Source organism: Nipponia nippon, unplaced genomic scaffold, assembly GCF_047370975.1.
Source record: "Nipponia nippon isolate SJK-2023a ecotype South Korea unplaced genomic scaffold, ASM4737097v1 scaffold_8, whole genome shotgun sequence".
NCBI classification, from domain to species: domain Eukaryota; kingdom Metazoa; phylum Chordata; class Aves; order Pelecaniformes; family Threskiornithidae; genus Nipponia; species Nipponia nippon.
The window spans coordinates 432000-440291 of record NW_028262402.1 but is presented as its reverse complement, the minus strand read 5'-3'; the positions used below and the strand labels follow the sequence as shown (position 1 = coordinate 440291).

Below are 8292 nucleotides of genomic sequence, written 5' to 3'. Positions count from 1 at the left end.
GATGTGTATTTTTAGTCCCCAGAGAACTGAGTGTTTGGTCTTGTTTCCTTACATCACCATGGAATTTGTAGCTAGACTCCCTGGCCACTTGAGGTGAGAGTTGAAAGGTACCTGTCTGGGGGCTTTGATCAGGCAGCCTAGGTGGTTAAAGTTTACTTTGAAGTTCGAGTTGCTAATGTGAAGTTTGAGTAGCTAATCTGTTGCTAACCAAGGTGCAGAACCTTGCACTTGGCCTTGTGCAGCTTGATGAGGTTCACATGGGCCCACTCCTCAAGCCTGTCAGGGTCCCTCTGGATGGCATCCCTTCCCTTGAGTGTATCAACTGCACCACTCAGCCTGGTGTCATCTGCAAACCAGGGTGCACTCGATCCTACTGTCTGTGTCATTGCTGAAGATTTTAAGTCTTTCTTTTCAGGTTCAGTCACCGATTGCTGTCTTAAAAAAATTATAGCAGGTAGAGGGAGGATGCGACAGAAAACCATGGATCCTGAAACCTCGCCAGGTTATTGGAGGGAATCAAAAGACCTGTGGGTTTAAAACTGTCTGCCTTAGATATTGGAATGGTTATGACAATTGAGAAGCAGAGATGTGTGGCTAGAATCTGGAGCTAAATCAGGCACATATGCATGGATATAGATATACATAATTTTGGGTAGTGGAGGTGAGCGACATAATCTCCACATTGGACTGTGTTGGATGCCATTTGAAAAAAAAACAACAAACAAAAACCCCGAGTCTGTACAGAGAAGTATAAACAATTGTTACAATACATGTAAACTTTTTCATGAATGGCTTTATGGGCTCTGCTCTTGGAATTTATGCTGACTGACATGAAACCTCTGCACAAATTCTAGTCCCTGTTTCTTGCACATGGTGGATATCAATCTCTTGCCAATCATGAAAGGTTTAATTTCTAAGTGTGTAGTAGATGGCAGCATGTTTTCTAAAGAATAAAAAAATGTCACTATGAGACAATGGAAAATGCATTATACAGCTGATGAAAGCGTGTAATAGTTTTAACGGTACAAGGGGTAAGATGTTGCATGAGTTTATTTGGATTTTGGAGTTTGCAGCTACATGTGCAGATAGACAGGTGTGTAGTGGTATCTGCTTTGAGAACATGTGTTCAAAGGATATTATGATCTTAGCATGGTTAATTATAATTTTTATAACAAATAAAATGTACTCTAACAAAATTATGATTTAAGGTTAGGATTTTTAAATCTTGCTTCTAGATAAAGTGTATTATGATATTGCACAACCAATACAGAAAACTGAATTAACGGAAACCCCTTTGTTCTCTTGTGACTTTTTGGGGTTTTTTTGTTGTTGCTGGTTTTGTTGCTTTTACTAGGAAACTAAAAAAAAAAAAGATCCTTCAGGAATGTCCTTATGTTGAGTGACTTGGGTGTAATATTCAAGAATAAAATCTGATTGTGAGGCATGGGAAACCTTAATTTTTTAAGCAAAAATGAATCTTGCCTTTTTTTGCTATTTTTTCATAACTTGGCTTTTTTTCTACCATGATGTCTTGTAGGTGGAACATTCCTACTGTTATTTGTGTGAAAAAAAAATAACCCAAGGGAAGCACAACTCCTTTTTTTTTTTGGAAATTAAGGTTTACCTGAAAAAATGAAATTGAAGAAATGTACTTAATATGGCACATATTTAGTCTATTATTAAGTACTAAGATGTATGTTTCTAAGAGAAAGCAGTGTTTCAGACAGCATCAGGTTATTTTACTGAATCATTCACATGTAATATGGCTTTGATTTTATCAGTAACCAGATTATTGGAGACTGATCAAGCTTTTACAGTGCTCTGCATGCCAGACTGCATGTCGAAAAGAAAGTTTACCTAGAGAAAGAGAAAGGCTCTTTGCTTGCTAAGGTGGGCACACAAGTGGCCACTGGGGAACAGAAGTCACCAGAAGAAAGGACATAAAGCAAAGCGGGAGGAAGTTAACTGTCTGCCACTCACTTTTGAGTGACAATACTTTTCAGAAAATGTACACAAAGGATGTGTTATCCCTGGCATAAATGGCACTGGGGAATTTTCCAGAGTTATTGGGTAAAACCTGGCTCAGCAAAACTCTGTGGGATTTAGGGAAGAGAGAATATCACCCATAATGATGTGACATCTGTTTCCTTCCTGAGCTGAACATTCACAGAGGCTTCAATAGCTCTTTCCCGTCTGCAGTTACCTAGGTGGAGAGGGAGGTGCTGATCTTTCCTCCCTGGGATCCAGTGATAGACACACAGGAATGGTTCAAAACTGCTCCAGGGAAGGTTCAGACTGGACATTAAGAAGCATTTCTTTACCAAGAAGGTGGTCAAACACTGGAACAGGCTTTCTAGAGAGGTGGTCAATGCCCCCTGCCTGGCAGCGTTCAAGAAGCATTTGGACATGCCCTTAACAATTTGCTTTAACTTTTAGTCAGCCCTGAAATGGTCAGGCAGTTGGACTGGATGATCGCTGTAGTTCCCTTCCAACTGAACTATTCTATTCTAGTCTAGTCTAGTCTAATTTTCCCCAAATCTGCAATGAATGAAAAATTCTGTTTGCCTGGAATTCATTAATTTGGTAATAAACTAAGAGACACATTCCTTTTACCTGTCACAAAACAGTGTTTCTGCATCTATCTTTTGTGAAGAAATTGTGTTAAATACTCTTCCTCTAAGCCAGACTTTTTTTGAACTATTTGTGTTCAGGGAGGTGTAAAGTTTGAGATATGCACACAAATAAAAAGGTGGTGAGTGTAGAAAGTCACAGAGTCATAAACATGGTGAAAGAGTATTTATGATTTGCGCACAATTGTGCACTATTACACACACAAACATGAGCTTTGAGTAGTCAGAGATATACTGCCGTCATCTCAGAGGTGGATTTCTGTGCCATTGAACAGGAAGTACAATATGATTACGTTCAATGATGGCATCAACTTGGAATCTTAACCTTCAATAGGATGCAGGATTAGAATTATTAAACATATATTTCAGTTAAGCTAATATAACTAAAAAATAAGTAAATTTGTAATGGATGTTAATAAGCTGGCTCCTGACTTGAAAGAAATTCCTGAAAGGATCATCAGTGGTTTTCAGATCTCTGTGGATGGTACAGAAAAGGAAAGACAAAACCTGGAAAATGTGATATGAAACTTAATTCTGATGAAAAGACAATGAGGTTTGCATGAGTCTAGCGCAAACTTCATTCTGTTGTTACCATTGTGTTGTTCAGGATGGCTCCAGAATAGAAATAACATGTTGATGGAAACTTCCCATTGAAATCTAGGATGGGTTTTTTCAGTGCTCTCTGGTCAACCCTGTAAGTCAATGAATACTCTTAAGGAGCTCAAAATGGGCAAAGTGATAAGAAAAGGTAGCAGCTTAGGTGCAAAAGTTGCTCTACTGAGTAAGAAAATAAGATAATTTGGTACATATATTGTGGAAACAGAAGCTTCTGAACTGCTAGAAGATCTCTCTCTACGAAGCTCTTAAAAACATTATTCTTCCACTGTCCTGGTTTCAGCTGGGATAGAGTTGATTTTTTCTTCCGAGTAGCTGGTATAGTGCTGTGTTTTGGATTTAGTATGAGAATAATGTTGATAACACACTGATGTTTTAGTTGTTGCTTATCAGTGCTTACACCATTCAAGGACTTTTTAGCTTCTCATGCTTGGCCAGGTGCACAAGAAGCTGGGAGGGGGAACAGCCAGGACAGCTGACCCAGACTGGCCAAAGGGCTATTCCATACCATATGATGTCATGCTCAGTATATAAGCTGGGGGGAGCTGGCCGGGGGGCAGCCATCGCTGCTTGGGAACGGGCTGGGCATCGGTCGGCGGGTGGTGAGCAATTGTGTCGTGTATCACTTGCTTTGTATATTATTATTGTATATTATTATTATTATTATTATTATTATTATTATTATTATTATTATTATTATTATTATTACTACTACTACTACTACTACTACTACTACTACTACTACTACTACTATTCTATTTCATTTTACTTCAATTATTGAACTGTTCTTATCTCAACCCACGAGTTTTCTGACTTTCACTCTTCCAATTCTCTCCCTCATCCCACTGGGGTGGGGGGAGTGAGCGAGCGGCTGTGTGGTGCTTAGTTGCCAGCTGGGGTTAAACCATGACATCCAGCTACTTCTGGAATACTTCTAATGAACAAGAAAATTGTTTCTCAGGCATAGTCTCAAAAAATGAGAAGACATTTTTAAATTGGATTGAATGATCTGGAGATTAACATTTTCCTTGGTCTAGGAGGCTGCAAGGAAATAAACCTCACCTAGATGATAAAGAAAATAACCTTCCTCCAATAGTGGATTTTATGTTACATTATGCAGAACACTGTCTCTGTATGAAAAATAGAACAGGGAATCTGACTGCTTAATTAAGATTTCAAATAAAGATCCATTTTATGCTAAGGGACCAGTCATTGATGTGGACATTGCAAATTGATCACCTTGAGTGAAAAAAAATTCTAAACAGGTTTGCTGATTCCATTAATAACAGGCATACTGGACTGTTTTTAAAATACTACGCCATCTTTCAAAGAATATTACATCCTTTTTTCATGGAGAGAAATACAGGAAGAGTCCCTCTCCTTCCCCCCAGGCTTCAACTGGATTTTGCTTTGATGCAGGCAGGAAGATCAGATATTTCAGTCTCTTAACCCCAGAGTCTTTATATGTGAACAGGAATTCACTGCTTTGGAAAAAAAAAAAAAGATGAGGGAATTAAATTTAAAGATAAAACCCCAAATGGCAGTGTAATATTTTCTTGAATTCTTCATTAATTTCCTAGTTCTTTGCTATCTTTAGCTGGTTAAATGTTCTTTTGCTGTCAACAAACTCAATAATCTTTTGCTGCTCTGCACACAACCATCTCATTGTGTCTTACTGATAAAGGCTGCTCCCTTCTTCACTCCCTTCATTAACATTTATATCTGCTTTCTTAGCGGACTATTCTATTATTTCCTTATTAGCTATAAGGAAATTTTCTATACTGCAGTGTCATTTGAGGTTCTCAGATGCTCTGAGTGAATCTAATTATTTCACATCATTGCAAAGGATGTGTCATTTTGGAGCACTTTTCCATGTTCAGACACGATGCTCTTGCCGTGGGTCTTCACAAGGAAAGGAGTATTCAGAAGTCAGTGTTAAATCTCCTGTATACTGACATAGATCAAATAAAGAAAAACATAGAGAATAGCTCTGGTTATGATGCAAAAAGTGTTTTTCTAAGGGTAAAGAAATTGGAAGCTAAAGGAAAGAGCAATTGGAGGAAAATACCGGGAATGACCAAAAATGTAAAGGGAGGCCGTGACATATGCTGGCAAATCAATTCAGAGTTTTTGTGGCACACAACTCTAGATTCATATACTCATGCTGTCCTTAACCTAATTATTCTGTGCACTTCGTTTTGGCCCGCATGAGAAAGCTGAATCGACTGTAGGTGGCTGATGCAAGAAGTGAATACCACGTATCAGAGACACAACAGCAGAGTGCGTGGATCGGAGGGCAGTGCATGGGGAAGAAGGGCGCGGAGGCATGGGCACGTGGTGTGCTGGAGCTATGACATCATTCGTGGAAGTTTCTTATCCAAATGTTCTTAGTCTGAGAAGTGTGCCGTGAGCTCATGGTACTGGGGCTGTGTCTCTGTTGGGTTCTTCTGTCTGGTCTGGGATAGGAGCAAATCATGACAAGTGCAGAAAATGCAGGAAAGCAATGTGAATTTTGGAAGAGGTTAATTCCAAGTTTGGGGAAAATGGTACGCTGTTTTGCTGTGTGGTAAAATAAAGATTTTCACATATCCTTTTAATGTGGTACCCACAGCAAGGTTTCAGATATCACAGGTGTCAGCATTGGTTATGTCGCAAAAAGGAGCAGCAGTATCTCTTCCCGGTGCTAGCTGGAGGTGGCTAGTGTAATACTTGTGCCACAGTTTGGAAATGCAGAAAGCAGGATGTTAAAGCCAGGCATTAACTGTTTTTCAAAGCTTGTCATAACGTTGCAAATCCAATAATCCTTTTCAAATAAATCTTTTTTTAAAAAAGCTTTCTTCTATGGTTTGTGCTAAACCATCTTATAAAGAGCTTTGAAACCTCCACATTGTCTGTCATAGCTTATCCTGAAGCCCTGATTCTTCAGTCAGAGAGTGTATTTCATAGAATCATAGAACCGTTTAGGTTGGAAAAGACCTTTAAGATCACCAAGTCCAACCATTAACCTAGCACTGCCAAGTCCACCACTAAACCATGTCCCTAAGCACCACATCTAAATGTCTTTTAAATACCTCCAGGGATGGAGACTCAACCACTTCCCTGGGCAGCCTGTTCCAATGCTTGACAGCCCTTTTGGTGATTTCTCAGAGGTTCTTCTGAAGATTATACTATTTTAATTGCCGTCTCAAGTCTTACTTCCAATGTGTCTCTCAGCTTATCAAATTGATGAATTCCAGGCAAACAGAATTTTCCATTTGTTGTGGTTTAACCCCAGTCAGCAACTAAGCACCACACAGCCACTCGCTCACTCCCCCGTGGAATGGGGGAGAGAAATGGAAGGGTAAAAGTGAGAAAACTCATGGGTGGAGATAAGGACAGTTTAAAAATTGAAGTAAAATAAAATACAATAGCAGTAATAGTAGCAGTAGTAATAATAATAATGATAACAAAATAATAAAAATACAATAATAATATACAAAGCAAGTGATACACAATGCAATTGCTCACCATCTGCTGACTGATGCCCAGCCCGTCCCTGAGCAGTGATTACTGGCCCCCCAGCCAACTCCCCCAGCAGTGGACTGGGATGTCAGTGAGCAGTGGACTGTGACCTTGCGTCCCTTGCTGGATGTCATCGGGCACCAGCAGAGCCTGGCCCAGCCTGGCTTGTGCCTGGACTCCTGCTGAGCGTGCCTGTGATATCTGGAGGGTGGAGCGAGGCTTCTCCTGGTGCCAGGTGATGCTTTGGGGGCTGCCGTCAACAGCTCTCAGTGCTCATCCCAGAGCCGTGCCCTGTGTTTCCCCGGCCCTGCCTGGTTCAGGCAGCCGGGCACTGTGGGGCACGGTTGCAACAGCAGAGGTGAGCTGTGCGGGGAAATGTCCCCGCGGGGTGGCTGTGGGGTGGGCGATGGGGCTCGGGGAGCCAGAAGGGTGTCCTTCTCGAGAGGCCTGGGCATTTCATCCTCTTCTCCCCTCCTGGGACAGTGAGTGACCATGGCCTCTCTCCCTTTTGCAGTGTGTGACACCAGTGAGGGACAGCAGCTCCTTGTCCTCGGCTCTCCCCAGCCTGCCACAAGATGCAAACATGGCTGTGGAGACAGAGTGGAGCTGCTCCATCTGCCGTGACGTTCAAGATGATGTCACTTATGTGATGCCCTGTTTCCACCACTTCTGCCTGGGCTGCATTGTGTGGTGGGCAAAGAGGAGACTGTTGTGCCCTCTTTGCAGGCAGACAGTCAACAGCATCACTTACTCTGTGAGGTCAGAGGACGATTTTTTGGAGACGGTTCTTTGACACCCCTCAGATCCATCAGTTGCCAGCAAACAGGATGAGCAGGGGGCTGTGGCACCATCATAGTAAATTGGTGCTGCTATGGGCTGGACGAGGAGGCCTTGGTCCAGGAGCTGCAGCCCTTCCTGCAAGACCAGACGGTGACATTTGTGCACCAGCTCACAGACATCGCTGCAGAGGGGTGCAGTGAGCAGATCCTGTGGCAGCTGGACCTCCTGGACTCCCATGCTGCCGAGGAGCAAGAGGAGAGCCCTGTGGCTACCCCTGGCCCTGCCGCCTCCCCTGGGGGGGGACTCCTGTCCCCAACTCCAGAGCACAGGAGGAGCCCCATGTAGAGCTGGGGCAGGCAGTGGCAGATCCCTCTGCTCCTGGCTGGGGCAGGGACTGCTCACCTGGGGACACCCAGTGCCCCCTGAATAGGAGGGCCAGCGGCTCCCAGGCCTCTTCAGCCTACGAGAGGCCATGTCACCGGCAACACTAGGGTGCCTCAGAAGCTGGCAAAACCAGGGCTGGGCCAGCAGCTGGGGCATGCACTGGCCCCCAAGGGGACTTGGGGGCACTTGTTAGTAACCTGATCAAGAAAGAAGAAAATAAAACTATGAAAACGGAAGGAAAAGTCTTAGTGCCTCATTACAAGCAGCACAGCTGGCATTGCTATGGCCACCTGTGATGCCTTCTCCTCTTTCTCCTGGTGCTGTGCACACATTCCCCCTCATGTGTCTGCTGCAACTTCCTCGTTGTCTATCATAACTTGAC

The 8292-nt window shown here is 42.8% G+C and overlaps 1 pseudogene; it reads left to right on the top strand.

Moving 5' to 3' along the window:
• Window positions 1-6971: 6971 nt before the first annotated feature.
• Window positions 6972-8017, top strand: LOC148050423 (uncharacterized; annotated as a pseudogene).
• The last annotated feature ends 275 nt before the right edge of the window (window positions 8018-8292 follow it).